General features: G+C 36.0%; 1 protein-coding gene and 1 non-coding gene across 2 annotated transcripts in view; one reads left to right on the forward strand and one right to left on the reverse strand.

Moving 5' to 3' along the window:
• The window catches only part of DPP10 (dipeptidyl peptidase like 10), a 1,400,194-nt gene that overhangs the window by 842,639 nt on the left and 535,925 nt on the right, over positions 1-21,630 (reverse strand). The window lies entirely within an intron of this gene.
• LOC123324387 lies at positions 17,609-17,714 on the forward strand. Its single transcript, XR_006539768.1, has one exon. It is a non-coding gene; the product is annotated as a U6 spliceosomal RNA (small nuclear RNA).

Raw genomic sequence — 21,630 nt, forward strand, 5'->3', positions numbered from 1 at the left:
TAGATTTATCATCTCAAATGATGATACACAAATCATGTATAAGCATTTCAATTACAGAGACTACTTTACCATGTAAATTGACAGCCATGTCACATAGTATATCTTTAGTTAATCTGACACTGAGGATCAAGGCATCCTTATTTAAATTTTCAACTTCTGAACACTCAGAATTATATGTATTTATTTTAACTTTTACTTTTACAAATCTATTTTTCTATTTTAATTATGGCCATGTTATGACTAAATTTGAAGACTATCAAATACAATGTGCATTTCAAACTGAATATCACAAACACACACACAGAGTCATTCTTTTACTGTGTCCTCATCATTTAATACATTCAGGTGGTTCAGCTCCTATATGACTTCCTCCAGCCTGTCTGTCAATGCTAATGAACATGCAAAGAACATGTTCATCATCCATGGTCTCAGTCATGGGCTATTCCTTTTGACCTAACTCACCACCAATTTCATTTATCCAACTGACATTTACCCTTCTCCTTATATATGCCAAGTATTTAGTTCAGCACAGCCCCAATGAGACAGAACAGGACCCTGCCCGCGTAAAGTTTACAGTCTAGTGGAGCAGACCACACACATATAATCAAATAAGGAAGGAGGAGAATTTAGACTGTCACAATTGCCATGAAGGAAATAAACAAAGTGGTGACAGGAAGGAATTTAGGGCCCCTCTTTTAAACGGCTGCCCAGCAAAACATTCTCTGAGGAGGTGATACTGAGTGGAGAACTGAATAAGACTGAGGTAAGCATTTGAAGGGCTTGGGAAGAGCATTCCAGACAAAAGGGGGGGAGAGTGCAAAGACCCTAGACAAGAGAATGTGTAGGCTCATTGGAGAACTAGGAGGAGGACCGTATAACTGGAAAGAAGGAAGCATGGGGTGGGGAGGGGAAGAATTAAGAAGGACATGCAGTTAGAAAAAGGCAAGATGATTCGGTCATCAGGCTTTGAAAAGGAGTTTGGATTTTATTCTAAGGTCTATGGGAATGCACCGAGTTTTCTGTTTCTCACTAAAAGGGGCTTCAAGCAGGCAAGTGATATGATCTCATTTCTAACTTAAAGTTCTCTGGAGTGTGTAATGGAGCACAATAGGGGAGGTCAAGAGTGAAAGCCATGGAAATTTACATACAGTGGTGGCCATGGCTGTGTTCTAGAGAGGACAGGATCACACTCTGGGCTGGGGAGCTGGAGAAGGGAACGAGGAGAAAGTGGCTACCTTCCACCTTCATTTTCAAAGTGAACCTCAGGGCTTCCTAACGGCTCTGATGTCACAGAAAGGAAATGAGGGAAAGGGGAAACTAAAACAATGCTAGGTTTTTGATGACAGAAATGGTGCCTGATGTTTTTTTTTTTTTCTTCCTTTTTTACCCTTTTATTTTTTGTTCATAGAGAAGAATATAGGAGAACAATGTGTTAGGCAATACAAAGGTTATTTAAAATCAATATTTTGATATTATTTGTAATTGGTAGGTCTTTTCATTACAAATAACACATTTTTAAAAGATTTTATTTATTTGTTTGAGAGAGAGAGAGAGAGAGAACACGAGCACGGGGAGGGCAGAGGGAGAGGGAGAAGCAGGCTTCCCATTGAGCAGAGAGCCCAGCATGGGGCTCGATCCCAGGACCCTGGGATCATGACCTGAGCCGAAGGCAGATGCTTAACTGACTGAGCCACCCAAGGGTCCCCAAATAACACATATTTTTATCTATAAACTGATTTTTTTAACAGCAGTTTTCCTGTTTTCATTCTTAACATGGCTGTGGGACTGATGCACTCTGCTGACTTGCAGCTTAGACCATTCTTTCCCCCCTTTTCTTTTTGCTCAAATGTGCTATAAACTGTAGTCACCTTAGATAAGATTCCTCCTTGTTCAAGATGGCCTTTTGAAACCAAAGATAGAAGTCACAAGTGTGTACTAGATTCACTCCAAAACCCAGGGTTTATAAGTTAAATGAAATACACATCTTCTAACAAAAATGTGAGAACAATGAGGCTCTTAAAAGAAGACAAAGCATCAGTGATTTGGATGAGAAAGCTTATCCTTTTTGGCATTAATTGTCTGGCAGGAGTTTAGAAGCAACCAGCTACATCTCTTTAGAGTTTAATGCCGAGTAGCGGCAAAATTGAACCAAATCAGATTTATTGGAGTCGCTCTATTAAAGTGTTAAATTTAAGTAGAGGAATCAGAATTTCTGTCAAATGGGTTTCTGGTCGCAAATTAAAGTTATGAAAAATCTAGTCCCTCTGTGTCTGCAACTTCATATGTCACTCGATTCCAAGTGCCTAATTCAGTCACTTAAAACTAATTTGTACAGAGAGGCTGTGTGGGTTAATCGTTAACTACTGGTGGAGGTAGACTATCTGGGCTCACACTCTAGCATAATTCCCTAGTACCTTTATGGCACTGGGTAAATTACCTAGCCTCTTCGGGCCTTTCTTCAACTCTAATATGGGCATGATAATAAGATCAAACTCTTAGAGAGTTTGGTAAGAATTGAATTATTTAATATATGTGAGACAATTTTATTTATTTATTTATTTTTTTAAATATTTTATTTATTTGACAGAGAGAGACACAGCGAGAGAGGGAACACAAGCAGGGGGAGTGGAAGAGGGAGAAGCAGGCTCTCCGTGGGGCAGGGAGCCCGATGTGGGGCTCGATCCCAGGACCCTGGGACCATGACCTGAGCCGAAGGCAGACGCTTAACGACTGAGCCACCCAGGCGCCCCTATGTGAGACAATTTTAAAAATGCATGACTGGCGAAAGCTTACGGTTGACTCTTGAACAACACAGGTTTGAACTGAGCAGGTTCACTTACATGAGATTTCTTTTATATAAATACAGTAGAGTACTGTAAATGTATTTTCTCTTCCTTATGCTTTTCTTAATATTTTATTTTCTCTAGCTCACTTTATTGTAAAAATACAGTATATAATTACATACAAAATATATGTTAACCTACTGTTTATGTTATCTGTAAGGCCCCCAGTCAATAGCAGGCTATTAGTAAAGTTTTTGCGGAGTCAAAATTTATACGTGGATTTTCAACTGTGTGAGGGGTCGGTACCCTGGCCCCTGCATTGCTCAAGGGTCAGTTGTATTTTTTTTTTTCCCAACTTTTTTAGTTATTCAGTCTACTGGGCAGTTCCCTACTCAATCGTAAAATTCATTGACAGCACTCAATTTTATATAACTGATGAACACTTTTAACCATGTGTAAAGGCTAAAATGACCTTAGGGGAATGCAATTTATATTATAATGGCTTAATGGAACCAATTATATTATATCAGCATAAAAAATTTTAAATAGAAAAATGTATTCACCAGTAAAAATGTCCCATATTTCAGTAAGAATGTTCATATGCCAACTGTTTATTAGTCAAGATTTAAGAAATATTCACCAGTTAGTATTAAGTTTTATGATTTTTAATTCAATATTCATTAATAAGTTAATTCAGAAGCAAGAAGGGCCTTTATAATATGACATTTAATTATAAAATGGCCTTAAATATAAAGCATCTAGTAACTACGTCAAACTTTTCAACAAGTGTAACTAATTAAATCTTTCTAGGGAGAAATTGTATCATCTGGTAACTCTGATTTAAAATCATGGAAAGGAAATCTCCATAGCAATGAAGACCATTTTCATTCTTTTCATATCCAATTTTCATATTCACTTAAAAAAACACAAAATTAATAATCAAGTGTATAATGCATCATTAGCTCTGAATAGTGTCATTAATATTGTTTCAAAGAAAATGGGTTTTGATATCAAACCTAAAATCACTGGCGGAGAGTTAATATATAGAAATAATATTTTAGTAGGACAATAATGCTTAAGTAATAAAAATCATCTTTCAGATTTGAAAGTTGAATTTGAAAAACTATGTTATATTTGAAGTAAACAAATTTTTTGATTTTTCTTAATATTTTGTTATTTTGCTGAAACTTCATTAGTTTTAAAAGAAAGCTTATGCTTACTACAGTAAGTCAGTTTTACTACAACCGTCCCTATCACTAAAACAATAAAATGTGTGGGATGAGTACGATGGGAAAATTATAAAAGGTTTTATCACAATTTACTGGCTCTGTTCCTGTGAGATTTTTTTTATAGATCATTATAAACTTTGTGTTCAGAAGGAACAGTTGAAGCATTTCTACAATAAATAACTGGACAAAATAGATCAATAGGGTATGTTAATGGTCTACAATGTTGTAAATTAAAATCTATTTTAGTTATAATGCCTAAAGTTAGTAATTTAATGTATTGCACTCTCCCTGCAAAAAAAAAAAAAATTACATGTTATTGAAAGTTTTCTTGATATGACGTATATAATCAATTTGACTGCCTATGTCATTCAATTGGGACAAAAGAATGATACTACATACTTAGATACAACTATATTCATTTAAATATTTTTCTTGAAATAAAAAACAATAAGAATAATATATTGTTCTATACTATGGAATATAAAATGTTTTTGGCATTAATAATTACAAATATAACACAAGTTCATTATAAAAAAAATTAATAAATAAAAATGTTAAATTCTCTCACTTAACCACTCAGTCCAATTCCCAAAGGTTATCATAGTTGACAATTTGGAGTGTACCATTTTAGACCTTTTCCTTACACTTATAAAAATATATGGGCTCATAAATATATATTCATAAATGTATATATCTTTTCTGTATAAAAAATTATAACAGTTCTGTTGTCTTTCAACTTGCTTTCTTCAGTAAAAGATAAATTTTCACATAGAGTTTCTTACTTTTCAATGATTGCAAGTAATCCGTTCTATTGATTTCACATAATTCATGTTACCAAAGATTGACACTGAGGTTTCTTGCAATATTTTACCATTACATACAATGTTGCAGAGGCCATTTGCACAGACATTGAAGCATGGGTTGATGGTCTTTGCAGAAGTAGAATTAATCAGTAAATGGATTTGAGCATCTAAATTTTTGAGATATACAGACAAATTGCTTTCTGAAATGGTTGGGCCAATTTACTCTCCTATCAATAGTGCATGACAGTGCCTGTCTTCCTCATACTCTCTGAAACACTAAATATCATTTTTCTTACATTTTATCAGTCTTGTTGGTCAAAGTCTGCTGTGTCATCATTGTTAGGACTTGAACTTATTTAATTTGGACTGGGATTGGGTTTGGGCCATTTGTATTTCTAGATTACAGAATTTTCTAATTATATTCTTTACTCATCTTTCTATAGCATCCTTTTGTTCTTTCCAAATTCTAGGAACTCTTTATAAAGTGTGGCTTCTCTTTTGTATTTAATATAAGTTACAAGTAATTTTCCAAATTTGTCACTTGGCCCTGAAATTTGTTTATGGAATCTTGGTTATCTGTAGAGTAATGACTCTTAACCATACTTCAATATCAGTGTCATGTAACAGTGATATTTAAAATGTATTATGAAGGGTACCTGGGTGGCTCAGTCTGTTAAGGGTCTGTCTGCCTTCAGCTCAGGTCATGATCTCAGGGTCCTGGTATAGAGCCCCACATTGGGCTCTCTGCTCAGCAGACAGCTTGCTTCTCCCTCTCCTTTTGCTGCTTCCCCCACACACCCTTTCTCTCTCTCTCTCTGTCTCTCAAATAAATAAAAAAATCTTTAAAAAAACCCAAAATGTATTATGAGTCATGTATAGATATTATTAGAAAGCATAAGATTTGTGACTATATTAACTTTTATAAGATAAATAAGATCAGATTCATAGTTATTCATATAATATTACTCTTTCTACTTGCTCCTATATGTTTTTCTAGATACTGGGAATAAAGCAATAAAGCAGACACAAATATACTACATTCACATCACTGCCCTCATAGAGGGGCAGCCTGATTGAGGAATCAGAAAAATGATAGATGATAAAGGAATAAAGTTACTTAAAAACAACAACAACAAACCAACAAACAAAAAACAAACAAAAACCTAAAAGATATTATCTTCATTGTTGATTAATGGAGATTTTAGCACACACAGACATTATTAGGCTATATATTAATAATTAGAAAAGACTAGGAAAACTGACAAAATTTTCTTAGGAAGAAATAAATTGACATTTGTGCCAGAAGGCAGAAAATTAGTGTGTTTGATTGTGCCTACCTATATTATAAAAGAAATTCATCTAAATGCATAGCTAATATAATTAAAATTACATTTTATAAGTTTTAAATGATTCTTCTCTACTAGTTTTCTTTTTTTAAAGATTTTATTTATTTGAGAGAGAGAGTGAGAGAGCGAAAGCATGAGCAGGGGGGAAGGGCAGAGGCAGAGGGAGAAGCAGACTGAGCAGGGAGCCCGATATCGGACTCTAGATCATGACCTGAGCAGAAGGCAGACACTTAACTGACTGAGCCATCCAGGCACCCTTCTCTACTAATTTTCTAATGTATTTACCAATGTAGCTAATTAATTTTTGTTTACCACTTATTCTTGAAAGTTTTTCATGTAGGCATACTACAAAAATTTAAAATGTACCCTAAATAAATCTCACTTCTGACCTCTTGAAGAGTTAAGTGTATCTTTTGTAATAAAAATTTTTTAAACTGTGAGATTATATATCCATAATATGTACACATTAAGTATGACTGATTGTTCAGTAATTACCACCCAGTATCAAGTACTTTCACTCAACTAGTGATAGAAATCCAAGATAGGGTGCCTGGGTGGCTCAGTTGGTTAAGCGACTGCCTTCGGCTCAGGTCATGATCCTGGAGTCTCTGGATCGAGTCCCGCGTCGGGCTCCCTGCTCGGCAGGGAGTCTGCTTCTCCCTCGGACCCTCCCCCCCTCTTGTGCTCTGTCTCTCTCTCATTCTCTCTCTCAAACAAATAAATAAAATCTTTAAAAAAAAAAAAAAAGAAATCCAAGATAATTAAGTACAAATCCATAGATAGAGTTGGGAAAGCCTACTAAACAACAAACTCAAATAATAATAAACATAATAGGGGAAAAGTATCAATAATACAAATGATAAGGAACATCAAAATTGGTTGGGAGAACTGATGGGATCTGTCATGTAATTAAAGATAAAAAATTACAAAAGAAACATTCAAAATAGCTGTCTTGATTATCTTGGTTCTCTTTCTCCATGTGCATTGTTAGTATTTCAATAAAGTCAGATAAAGAAATTCCCCATTTTAAATATCAGAACTGGAATGAATCTCTCTGCAAAATAGTACTGAAAAATGGCTCCAAAATCCAACTGATTTATGAAAAATAATTTGTTGGACTAATAAAACTATGTGATGAGATTATTTCAATGAAAGAAAATGCTGCCAATTTTATTTATCTAGGAAACACAGGGCTGTGTTTATCTCGTGTATGAATATGACTAAGTGTCCTAGTTGTGTAAGATGAACCATATTGAATTATATGGTCCAGCAACATGAAATGTCAACAGTGTATTAGGAGTAGATGTGAGGGGATGAAATAATTACAATTGCTACATTGTTGATGATGATGGGTATGTATGAAATAAAAGATTCCCCATCTTCAAAAGATTTGCCTTTACTGACTTATTGATAAAATATCTAGCAACTCCATGGAGGAATCATTTGAATATATATTTATATTAAAACATTACTATCATTGTTTTCTGTTTGGAAATAAACTTAATTCTTATTTTAAGAGGTCTCTGAATCTCAAACCTGGCTTTGGAGGGTTGAAACTCTATTACCATAGAACACCAGGTAAAAACTGAAAGGGATGGGACATAGTCAAGGTTCTTATTTTCTATGAGGAAAGAACAAAGAGTAGAGTTTTTGTCTTTTATTGGAGGTTATGTTCTGATATTCTTGGGAATCTCTCTATGTTAAATACCACTATTTTCCATGAACTGGTACTTTTCCTCGGACAGTTTTATGAATGGTATGTTCTTAGTCTATAAAGAAAGCTTGGTTATCTGGAGCTGTGCTTTTCAAAGTGTGGTACCCTAGATAGAGAGCATGATCATCAGTGGCCATATTGCAGACTTACTAAATGAAAATCATTTTTGTTGGTGCCCAGCAATCCATGCAAAGGGACTTGTCATGCATATAAAATGTGAGAGCTACCAGCTGATCTCTCCAATATGGTAGCAGCTAGCCACATGGGCTATTCAGTTTTGTATTTAAATTAATTAAAATAAAAGAGAATAACTCCATTTCTCAGTTACACTATTCACATTTCAAGTGCTTAATAACTACATTTCGCTAGTGACTACCATACTAGAGAGTAAAGATGCTGCTGAAACGAAAACCACAGCCTCAGAATGGTGTCTTTCAGGCCAGGTCAACACTGAGGCTGAATACCTAACCCAACTGCAGTTTCAACCTGTCCCAGGGTAAGGCTTTACCTGCATTCAGGAATTTGTTAATCAACACCAAAAAGGTAATCTGTCACAAGGACTCTCCCCATCCCCCAAAGGAAGATGAAGTAATCCACCTAATAAGACCCTCTGCCTTTTCACCTAAGGAAAGGTGACCTTGCTTGGAACAATCTTTCTTTTCTTTTGCTAATAACTTTCTTGCCCCACCCTCCTTCCCATAAAAATCTTCCATTTTGTACAACTACTTGGGGCTCCCCTCTACTTCCTAGATGAGATGCTGACTGAGTCATTAATCACTTAATAAAGCTAATTAGATCTTCAAATTTACTCAGTTGAATTTCTGTTCTGAACAATGCAGCATGACTGTAGAGGTTTCTATTGGTTAACATTATCTAGGTCATGTCCGTGAACCAAACCACTGCGGAATTCATCATGCTACCTTCAATTATTCCAAAGCTTCTAAGACCCTCATTCTTTTTACTTTGTTCTCTTTATTTCATTTTTGTCATGATCAGATTACTTTAGGAACCAGAGAATTGGGGGTAAGTGTCAAAGGAAAGCAGTTTGAAGAATCTCTCTCTTCCAAATTTGCAAAAAGCACAAAACCCATCAAGATAAATTGCCAAGATTCACCACCAGCAAATAATCATAAACATCTAAAAGTGGCAGCCAAGTACAGAAAGGAAGAATCTAAAACTGAGTATAGCACTACTGAGAAAAGAAAGGGAGTTAGCTAAGTACTCCCAACTTTAATAATATTTTCCAGTTTGGAAAGAGAAATATTAAGAATGCAAGTAGTTACAGGGCGCCTGGGTGGCTCAGTCGTTAAGAGTCTGCCTTTGGCTCAGGTCATGATCCCAGGGCCCTGGGATCAGCCATGCATCGAGCGAGTGGGGAGCATGCATTGAGCAGGGAGCCTGCTTCTCCCTCTCCCTCTGCCTGCTGCTCCCCCTGCTTGCGCTCTCTGTCAAATAAATAAACAAAATATTTTTTAAAAATATTTTAATATTTTAATATTTAATATTTTAAAAATGCGAGTAGTTAAGCAGGAACAATTTCAAGAATAACAACAGTTCTTGGAATTGGAAAATTTTACATATCAATATAGGACTTTGGCCATGACAGGAAAAGTAAAGGGATTGCTGTCTTGGGGGAACAAGAGGGAGCAAGGGTTGCCTACCTAAGAGAGTTGACTCTAGTTCAAAACATTTAATGTCATTTCAAAGAAGAGAACAGAGCTCTGTGTTCCAGCAAGAATTGGTCTCAGCTTCATCCAAGATCTCCCCATTCATTCCCTGTCTTCATTACCCAGGTATAGAAAAATAGTTTAAATTCAACATCTACCATTTGAATTATAGTTTCAAGGGAAAAACAAAGGTACTGGATAGGATGACCAAAGTATGAAGAGGAATTCATTCATATTGTATCAAAGTAAATAGAAGGTATGGACAGAGCTGCCCAATTCAAAGATAAACAAAATTTTGACAATTGCATGATAGTTATGCAAACATATTTAAGCAGGGATGGGGTGTGTGTTCAGGGGAACAGAACAAACAAAAGACATAAAACAAAGAAACAGAGGACTCTGCATAAGATAAAAGCAGTATAAATATGAATTCAACAAAAAAGGAAAAATACTATGATCGTAACAGCAGAATAAAAATGACCGAAACAAATTACATATTAAAACATCTCCACTACAGAGCTAATAAATGAATGGAAGCCATGATAAATGAAGTGGGGCCTTGACTATCAAATTATTGGCAAGGAGGGAAATAATCAGAGTAAATGCAAACGAAGAGACAGAGAAATCAAAACAATAGAAAATGATAGATATGGAAAGGGGACAAAGAAGGATGAATATAAAAATTATTGTTGTTCTCAAAGTAGAAATCCAACAAATGGCATGGAATGGAAAATAGTACTGAGGAAAGTAATACAAGGAAAAATCTCCTGAAATGAAGGAGCATTGAACCTGCATACTAAATAGGCACAATAAATAAAATACCAGGAAAATTTATCACTGAACAATTATTATGTATATATATATATATATATATATATATATATATATATAGTAAAAAATTTACTAAAATATATATATATATATATTTTAGTAAATTTTTTATTGAACTTCAAAGATGAGGAAAACATTTTACTATTCTATAGGCAGGGGCAAAAAGGCACTTGTAGGGGACAAAAATATAGTCTGTTTCCACCCTTCTCCACTGAAATATTCTTTACTAAAAGGCCATGTAAAACTACTTATGAAATTAAAAATGAAAGTATAATTCAATAATTCTGTTATTTCTAACTGTATTGTCATTGGAGAAAAAAGCAATAGGGAATATTCAAATATTCTGTTCCCCTTCAGGGAATATTGTATTTATGTTCTTGAAAAAAACAAAAACTGCCCACTAGTGCAATTCAACAAAGAGATAAATTACACAAAAATGGAGACACCATGGTACAAGATCTAGTGGTAAGCCTTGAATCTATTTAAATATAACACTTAGACAAAGTGGTAAGAAAATCATAGACACAGAATGCTATATAAATGCTGAATAAAGCAACAAAATCAGGAGGAAAATTCAAAGAAAGAAATAGGAAGAGAAAAAGTGCTAATCATCATGTTTTTCACAGCAAAGAATCAACTGACACTATAAAAATGAAATGTGTGTTTAAATTAATCATATTTTAATGATTTTCATATTTAAAAAAAATTCCTGAGCAAGTGTTCCAGAGTTCTTGTAATAAAAAGCATTTATGTAAAGTTCAACAATTTTTAAAATTTGTCTTCAAATTATTTTACTTCCATTAAAATTAAGTCAAATTTACTTGGTTTATTTTAAATTTATTTTAATTTTCTAATTTAAAATTTAAAGTACTCTCATATAAAGCAATTGACCACAAGTTGAAGAAATACTAAGTTAAAATAGGAATGAAAAACTTGTCTTAACATTTTTATGTTAACAAGAAGATATTTTTACTAGTCACTCTTCACTAGTTATTTGATGTAGAATAAATGTTTCTTCTTTGAGTATATATCCACTAATTGAAGTTCAAAATTTTCCTTTCAAAATAATCATACCACATTGTAGAAACCATATTTTCTACAATTTTCAATTTCATTTTTTTAAAGAAGAGCAACACATTAACATTAAAAATGTTTGCAAAATAGTCTGAATGCAAAGCTTTCTAGACTTTTTCTTAAATCTCATCTGAATGGTTTATAGTTGCCTCTCCCATACTAATTCTACAAAAATTTCTGACAACTTAGTTGTAACACGTCTTTCGAAAACATTCCATTTAATCTTCATAGATATAATACATATATATTCAATTTCATGTTTCATCAGCTTATAAAATATTTCATTAAAATAACAACTATAACCTGCATAAGCAGGTTTGGGAATAAACTTACCTAATTCTTTTTTTTTTTAAAGATTTTATTTATTTATTCATGAGAGACAGAGAGAGAGAGGCAGAGGGAGAAGCAGGCTCCCAAGGAGCAGGGAGCCCGATGCGGGACTCGATCCCAGGACGCTGGGATCATGACCTGAGCCGAAGGCAGACGCTTAACCATCTGAGCCACCCAGGCGCCCTAAACTTATCTAATTCTTAACAGGCAGCTCAACTGGTAGGAATGTAAGTTTATGGTTGTACTAGAGAGGTATCTACCAAACATGAACATCTATTACCCCATAGGCAGTCACTTAAATGGACGTCAGTGCAGTCAGCCTCCACTGCACTTCTTAGAAAACACAGTGTGTAAAGTATAACCTCATCCTTATAAATTACTTCTTTACTCTATATTTCATCATACATATACCTATCTAGTCATTCTTCTACCTGTATATACATGGATAGAAAGAGGTTGGAAATTATATTTACCAAAAATTAGCACATGCATTAATATATTCAGTAATATATTTCATTACATTGTTTTTCTAGGATAAATTCCTATCATTTGATTACTATATTTTGTTGCCATATATTATATTTTACTATATGTATTTCTTACTATCATTATACATATTACTACTCATTGACTATAAAATTAAAAATAAATACACTAAGTCATAAAACACAAACCAAAAATGCAATGAAGAGCAAAGCCTGGGGCGTCTATGTGGCTCAGTCGTTTAAGTGTCTGCCTTGGTTCAGGTCATGATCCCAGGGTTCTGGGATCCAGTCCCTCATTGGGCTCCCCGCTCAGCAGGGAGTCTGCTTCTTCCTCTGCCTCTGCCTGTTGCACCCCCTGCTTGTGCACTCTCTCTCTCTCCCTCTCTGTCAAAAAAATAAATAAAATCTAAAAAAAAAAAAAAAAAAACAAATGAGCAAAGCCTGATTGAGTTTGGGACACTGGGCAATAAGCTATAGGGGATGCTTTTGTTGTGTGATTAACATATATTGACCCCTTCCTCCTTCCAGAAGAAACCTAAGATCTCTTCTCCTCAATAATGGAGCCCATGTGCTTTAGCAGTTATGTTCCCCTAACCACAATGAGTATTAAATGTGGACATGTGATTTAGACAATCCAATCAGCTTAAATCATAGAACTCTTCCTTAATTAGAATACTAGATAGGAACATTTTTTCCCCCTCAGCCTTTAGATATATGCAAGAAAACATAGTCCTAGTTGCTAATAGAAATCATCCTTCAGCCGTTAGGAAAATCAATAAGACAAAACTGGCACTGTGGGGGAAATGTAGTCAATCTTTAATTGCATTGACTCAATGAAGCCATCAAGCCTGTGGCCCCTCATATCTCTAGATTCCTGTTAGGTGAATGAATAAGTCTTTTGTCTTTGGATTGAGTAGGATACCTAAAGCACCCTTACTGAGATATTCATTCATTAGTCAAGAACATCAATCCTTCATACTACATAAAATACAATAATCAAATTTGTGCTTGAGTATAATTCTAAAATACTTGGGCCATGGATTTTCCACCTTTGTGAATCTTCAAAACTGAACACTAAAACTGTGAAATCCAGAAGTCTAATCAGAAGTTTCCCTAACTTCAAATTAAGTCACTCAAATTCATTTTGAAGGTGGACCTAACCCTATGTAAACTAATATTTGTTAGGAAAATGAATTAGAATAAGTTCAAAGCTGATGGTTCTCTAAGACAAGAACAAAATGTGAAGCTCAAGGAGTGAGTCCCAACTAGGAATTAGTTGTGATTACCATCTAAATCAATCTCATTCTATGTGGGGTTTTTAACAAAACGGTGAATAAACTGTGAGGAACCAATTATTCATAGTAACCTAACTTGGTTTTTAATAGTGTTCCTATGATAAATGATATCAGTGAATCCAACTTTGCTGGCTTGATTTTTACAGTGGTTTATGATTAGACCAGAGAATGCTTCTCAGCTGTTTTACTACCACAAATTATTAGTATGAAGGTGAATGAATTACACTTGATTGTCTCAATATGAAAATTAGATATAAAAATAATTGAGGAAAATAACTAGTTGTGAAGGTTGGTTTTCTTTTTAAATAACGAGAGATTAAACATCTAAACAGGTTGTGCCTTAGGGAAAATGGGAAGTAGTCTTAAATTTTTATTCACTGACCTCTGCCTCTTTTTTCTCTGTGTTTCTCATAGAACGTCATGGCATCTTCTTCTCTATTTCTTTAGTGTCTACTTGCCCTCTCCAACTTTTCTTTTTTAGTCACAATATAGCTAGTATAATTTTGTTTATTCACAGAAGACTAAACGAAGGTTGGCATTTATTTATATCTCTGTGTGAATAAATTTTAATGCGTTGCTTCTTCCAGTGGTGTTTTTACATCTAAAGCGATAGCTCTAATAATAGACGGAGAGCCTTATTTCTTCTAAACCAGATTCAAAATATAAGTGAGTAGGTGGTAGTGGTTTTAAGAGGGTATGAAAACCCTTTCCCAAGGAACCATTAATGGTACCATGTAGTTATAATCTAGTTTACCTTTTTGCCAAACAATAAGTAAATAGGTAGGTAAGCTAGCAAATTAATTTATGGCCGTAAAAATGCAGTTTCTTACAAGTGGCTAGCATACCATAAATTATGGTATCCAAATGTGACATCAAAATTTGAGTAAGTTTCCTTATCTTTCAAATTGAGTGTCAACTTTGTGAAATTGCTGTAAACTCCAAATGTGTTAACACAAGTAAAACATTGGGCACAGTGTCTGACACACAGGAGGTACTCCAATTCCACTCTTTTATTCAAATTGAATATGTATTGAGCCACTAAACTGGGTTATATGTAAAAAATGCATGTTATAAAATATAATCGTCCAACTTAGCTGGTTGGGTTGTCTATTGTATGCTAATGATCTCCTAAACAAATCCTTCCCTTTGCTGTCCTTCAACTTTCTAGTCTGGCTTAAATGCACATCCTACATGCTAGCTTAATAGCTTGTGTTTAACTCAGCCATCTATCACATGCCTGTCTACTCTATTAAGTTTTGAATCCCTTGAATGCTGAGATCCAGTTACTAGAGATCAATAACCTTGGGATAGGATGAAAGAATAAACAATTGAACCAATTTATTGCTAAATCCTAATTTAATTTGGTGTGAAGTAAACAAAGCTGCATTAATACATTGCTACTAAGAACCAAATATTTGCTAATATGTACAGTTAAGAGAAAAAAAATGAATATGAGGGCTTCTGGTTAGCTGCCATGGTTTTGTTTTTGTTTTTGTTTTTAAAGATTTTATTTATTTATTTGGGGGGTGGAGAGAGAACATGAGCAGGAGGAGAGGCAGTTGGAGAGGGAGAAGCAAACCCTCCCACCCTCCACTCCCCACCCCTCTTAAGCAGGGACCCGCACCCAGGGCTCCATCCCAGGACCCCAGAATCATGACCTGAGCCTAAGGCAGACCCCTTAACCGACTGAGCCACCCAGGCACCCCTAGCTGCCATGGTTTTAAGGAAAACTCAGAATCCTGGATTTTATCCCTTGTCCTGAGAAAATAATCTGATGATGATAATCCCAGGTGTTAGGGGATTAGACACTATCTGGCCTGCCTTTGATGTATCCCTACTGCCAGTTTCTCTTCAGTGTACCAAGACAACATATAACTTTCATCAAATGCATAATGGAAGAGTTTTAGTTTTAAACATAAGAATACTACCAATATAGGAAACAGTTTTCACCATTATGGGGGGGTGCTTTTAAAATATGGTTGAGCTACATAGGGTCTGAGCTGTTGACATATTGCTTTCATCAGTAAACCCCTGTAGTTCAAAACCTCTAAAAAAAAAAAGTTCTCATCATTGCCTCTGTGATACCGTGATATAATAAGAAATATATATTTGGTCTTTGTCCCTATTCCTAGCACAGAGATTCCTTATAATTTCCTGAGTAATAAGAGTGAGGGGGTGTCTTTTGTTATTCATAATGAGCCCCTCTCAGTCATACCTGAATTTATACTGATGAGATGATTCTTGGTGGGCTCCTAGGTAGTTCAGGATGGGGGCTGGATACCAGAGGAAACAAGTTTGATTGAAGAGTTGGAACTTTCAGCCCCACCCCCAAATCTAGGTAGGGAAGAGAGGCTGGAGGTTAATTATCAATGGCCAATGGCTTAATCAACCATGCCTATGTAATGAAACCTCCATAAAAACCCCAAACAGGGCGCCTGGGTGGCTCAGTTGGTTAAGCGACTGCCTTCAGCTCAGGTCATGATCCTGGAGTCCCTGGATCGAGTCCCGTATCGGGCCCCCTGCTCAGCGGGGAGTCTGCTTCTCCCTCTGACCCTCCCCTCTCTCATGTGCTCTCTCTCTCTCATTCTCTCTCAAATAAATAAATAAAATATTTAAAAAAAAAAAAAACCCCAAACAAAGGAGTTTGTAGAGCTTCTGGGTTTGTGAACAGGTCTACATGTTCCAGGAGGGTGGTGTGCCCTAAATTCCTGCACATGGGAACCTTCCAGACCTCATCCTATGTACTTCATCTGGCTGTCCATTTTTATCCTTTAAATATCCTATATAATAAACCAATAATAATGAATAAATTCCTTCCCTGAGTTCTATGAGCCATTCTAGCAAATAATAGAATCTCAGGAGGGAGTCATGGAAACCTTGGGTTTGTAGTCAAGTTGGACAGAAGTGTGGGTCATTTGGGAACTCTGTACTTGCAGTTAGGAATCTGAAGTGGGAGATGGTCCTGTGGTACTAAGCTCTTTCTTTTGGGGCCTGGCTAACTCTGGGTAGTTAGTGTCAGAATCCCTTAAGTGAGGGAAAACCCACATACTTGATGTCAGAAGTACTGTGAGTAGAGAAACAGTTTTTCTTTTTAGCCTCTGATTTCACCTTCATCTAAGCCATATCTAGATTCTTAAGGCCAGACTTATTTCCCCATTTTAACTTTCCATTCATTGCATCATGAGGCCATAAGTAAGCCTACTGACAATCATGTTGGAAATTCATACATCACCAGGCTAAACTTGGCTGTAGTCTGCCTTAATCTCTGCCCATGTTTCCACTTTTGCTTGCTTATTGTCCAAATCATTTGCCAAGCAGGGCCTGGACATTTAATCATACTTGAGGAAGAGTCAAGTGTGGGAGAAAACTGACTTTGTCTATAGAGAGTAGTTTCCAGTGATGCTAATTAAAGCAAATAATACTAACTTCTATAAAAGTAAATCTTGAAATCTAAGTGGTTAAAAACAATTCAAGTTTCTCAATCACACACTGCAATTCAATGAGGGTTGGTGGGTCGTGTGTGTTAACTCTCCGATGGAACCCATTCAGAATCAGGTGCTTCCCCTAGGTCCTCAGAATCCTGAACCATCAGCCAGATGACAGTAAAAGAGCACTAGAAATGCTATTTGGGTCTTGCCTGAAAGAGGCACATATCACTTCCATTCATATTGCATTGACCAGAATTACATAGGATGCTGGGAAATGCAGTCAAGCTTGTGCCCCGGAAGAGAAGAGGACACAGATATCAGTGAGCACTGACATAATCTGCCACAGGCAAGAGCTTAAAAATTCAAGCAGATGATCCTCATGAGTATCAATCTCAGGGGTATGTAACTTTCTGCGTAACTTTAAAAATGAACCTGCACAGGTTCATTTAATTTAGTGTGTATATCTTGGTTGTAATCTCTATAATGGAGAAAAACCAAAATTTAAATAATGAATTTATATTGTAAAAATACTATGTAAGGAAACTTTGTAAAATTAGTAAACTTCTTCCAAAACAGGTAGTCGCTCCATAATTTACACATGCCTTTAAAACAAGAGGCAACGTGTGCTCGCTTCGGCAGCACATATACTAAAATTGGAAGGATACAGAGAAGATTAGCATGGCCCCTGCGCAAGGATGACACGTAAAACAAGAGGCAACGTGACATAATGAGATGATTTCTTTTTTTTTCTAGATTTTATTTATTTATTTGTCAGAGAGAGAGAGAGAGAGAGAGAGAGAGAGAGAGAACTAGCACAAGCAGGGGGAGCGGCAGGCAGAGGGAGAAGCAGGCTCCCTGCTGAGCAGGGAGCCCAACGCAGGACTTGATCCCAGGATCCTGGGATCATGACCTGAGCCGAAGGCAGACACTTAACCAACTGAGCCACCCAGGCATCCCTGTAGTTTGATTTCTTAAAGAAGTAACACGTTTATTGTAATAATTCAAGGCCAATATGAGTCTGCATTACTATTTGAAAAGTATATTACATGAGCCAAAAGTATTGAAACTAACCCTAAAATCTTTGGTGGTTTACCTGTCAGAGGATTTTACTAATTCACCAACATTAAACAAACAAACAAACAAAATGACTTAAGCTATGCTATTGGATATAGATATTCAAAAATTAATCATTTGCCATTTTATATCTCCTATGCCTAAGAATATCTTACCATTTGTTTAAATGTGTCAGTTGGCCCAGCTGTTGAAGATTAACAATAAAGTGTTTGCTTAGTATGGCCCCATGAAATGGACTGCATAACAAATCTGAATGGGCCCGGTTGGCTCAGTTGTCCAGAACATGAAATTTATGAGGTCATTATCATGGCTTCAATCATTGTTCAAATTGGAAAACCTGCTATACAACCACAAGACTAGTTGTATTGCCCTGATAAAGGAATAGGCAAATATTTCTAGGGACCACAAGAGTACTCTTGGGGAAAGAATCTGAATACTTGGAACAAATTCCATATAGTTCAAGAAAAAATAATTTATTCAAATCACACAGTCTTATTGAAAAATTAGTAAATGTTGGTTTTAACATATGAAGAATGAAAGTATTATGAATATTTTATTATTTAATACAGTCATAAATGGCCTGGTACAAAGAAATGTGTTCTATAAACAGATTGTTCATTATTTCTGGCTGTGCATAACACATAATAAATCGTTGTGAATCAGATGTGGATATGGCATAGCATCTGAATTCAGAAACCATTTCACTCTGGAATAACTCATTCAGTCACTCATCCTTCAAGAATATAGAGTGAATGCTTAATAACTGTTTTAGATGCTACCCTACAAAGATAAAAGAAAAACATCCTTACCATCAAGGACCCTTCTTTCTTGAGGAGAGTAATAAATGCAAAAAATAATGAGATTATGAGATGCCTATTAAAACAGAAGTCTATATACAGTCCAATGGAAGCAGAGAAGGAAGGTCACCCAAGCTGACATAGGGGAACCAGGGAAGGTCTCAGCTTACACATGAAGACTGAATCATATTTGTTTCTGTCTATGTAGCAAGACAGGGAAGCCCATTCAGGGCAAACAGAATAGCAGAGGTTAAGGTGTGAAGATATGGAAAAACAAAAGCTTGACCATAAGATGAGTTAAGGAAATAGACTAAGTAAAGAATTTTAGAGGTTATGCTTTAGGTAAAGAGGACCCACTGAAAAACTTTGAGAGGCAACGTGACATAATGAGGTGTGCTTATTTGGAAAATCGCTTGGAAAGTTGGGCAGGAATATGTTGCAGGCAGGGCAGTAATTTTCACATGCTATGTGCATAAAGAATCATGTGAGCCCCACTTTTAGAGATTCTTATTCAGTGTGCCTGAGTTGAGGCCCAAGAATTTGCATTTCTAATAAGCTCCCAAGTATGTTCATGCTACTGGTCTGTGAACCATACTTTGATTGGTACTGGATTAGAGGCAAGGAAAATGCCCCTGGAATAATGATTATGATAACATGAAATACAGCAGTGCCAATAAGAATAAAAAGAAGCTGAAGACATTGTAGCAGATGTAATAACTAAGACCAATGGGCCTTAGGACCAATGAGAAGCTTTGAAAACATAGAGATAATCCTTTTACCTCACTGCTATGTACAGATCTCTCAGCTTTTACCTTCCTTCCTTTTTACCACCCATTCCCTCCTTTTTCCATTTTCCTTCTTACTTTGTTTGCTTAAATAATTAGTCATACCCACTCCTCTGCATATGCTCTCACTGCCTTGCCCCCAACCCCATATTTCATTGCACTTATTTTGATACACAAGACATCTGGTTAAAGCCAGACCCCTGATTACGCTTTATCTGCATTTCACAGTTGAAGATAGATAACTTGAGAAAAGTACAAGACAGTGATGACCAAGACAGTAATTTCCCAGTACCGACTTCCAGTGGGCCCACAGTGCAGTCTGGCAATCTGCCATATTCTTCTAGGCCATTCTCTCCCTCACTCTCTCACCATCTACTATGTCCTTAGAATCTCAGTACTAGCCTTAGTCTCAGCTTCATATTCCACTGAGAAACTACAACCACTCAGCAAAGAGCCTCCACCCACCACGTCCATCCTAAGTGTGCTCTTATCCTCTGCCGACTTTGCTGCTTTCGTGGAATGTGGCAAAAAGATGGGCCTGTATGACTGAGGACGTGGGCCTTCACTAGACGTCAAATCTGCTGTTGCCTTGACCTTGGACTTACCAGTCTCCACAACTATGAGAAATAAATTTCTGTTCTTTATTAGCCAGTCTATGGCATTTTGTTATAGGGTCCCACAGAGACTAAGACAAAGGACTAGCCTCACCTCTGAAAAACCCTGCCCTAGCTCTGCTCTGCTAGGTCTCTGCTTTAAACACTCCACTTTTTATTTACCTATGCAGCTCTGCTGGGTCCTCAGGATTTGATCTTCAGCAAACCCCTGGTGACCAAGACTGACAGTTTCAATCATCCCCTCACTGCTTTCTTGGTAGACTCAGGTCAGTCCTGTGGGCTCTCAAGCTCAGCCCACCTGCTGAGGCAGCCAGGTGAGAGCTGAGGACAGCACTTTCTCTGAATTCCTCTGCTTTTTGCTGCACCAAGAGCTTTAATAACTATATTTACATTTGCACAGAGCATCAGCCTGGTTATGGAGAAAAGGGAATCTATAATGTGGTGTTTTAGTGTGGCATATAAATTTACATCTCTGGTTGTATGTGTGTTACAAACACCCCGTCCCCCAACCCACTTCTTGTGTATTCAATCTAATGAATGGATCTGTGGGTTTTAACTTTTTCCTTAGGCATTTTTCTCACAACAAATTATCCTTCTTTTTTTTTCAGAAAAGATGATAAATCTGGATTCCCTCAATGGTCTCTATGTTGTGATTTTAAATACCATTTATTAAAATAGTGTGCATATTAGTTATACTTTGAAAAATTCTCATCTGATATTTTAACTTTACTAATAAAAGACTCTATTGTTTTTAAACAGATGTTTTAGGAGTCTCAGGAATATTTTAACTCCAGTTTACATACTGTTTAGAAGAATGTTATTTTACTATTAAAAAATTAAGAAATAAATTATGTCCATTGTTTTTTTAATAGGAAATAAATAAATAAATAACATCAGTGTTTTCACTTGTCAGAATCAGTCACTGTTTTAATAAGTTTAACACACAGCATTTACATTAATCTTCACAACTATCCGTTATTTACCAGATTTTACTGATTAAGGAAATAAGCACAGTGTGGTTATATGACTCCATGCAAATCCTGTAATTAGTGAAGTTATGACTTGAGCCTAATTTTTCTGCTCTTGGTCTCACATGCCTAAATGTGTGGCTACACTGCACTACATTTTCTAGGATTTTCTTTCCTATATGTTTTCAGTTATAAAGACTAGAGATTCTCATGGGAGATCTGGGGAGCAGGAGTTAGGGAGCAGCTCACACATGTTGTTGTCACTGACCTGCTATCCCCTCATTGTCATGAGACAACAGTTGTACCTGCAACCAATTCCCTTGCCCCCTGAATCCTTCAGCCTTCCTGACTCCTGGACCCTTATCCTGCCATGAATTCAATTTTCTTAAGAGAATTATGAAGTAAAA

Source organism: Neomonachus schauinslandi, chromosome 3, assembly GCF_002201575.2.
Source record: "Neomonachus schauinslandi chromosome 3, ASM220157v2, whole genome shotgun sequence".
Lineage (NCBI taxonomy): Eukaryota > Metazoa > Chordata > Mammalia > Carnivora > Phocidae > Neomonachus > Neomonachus schauinslandi.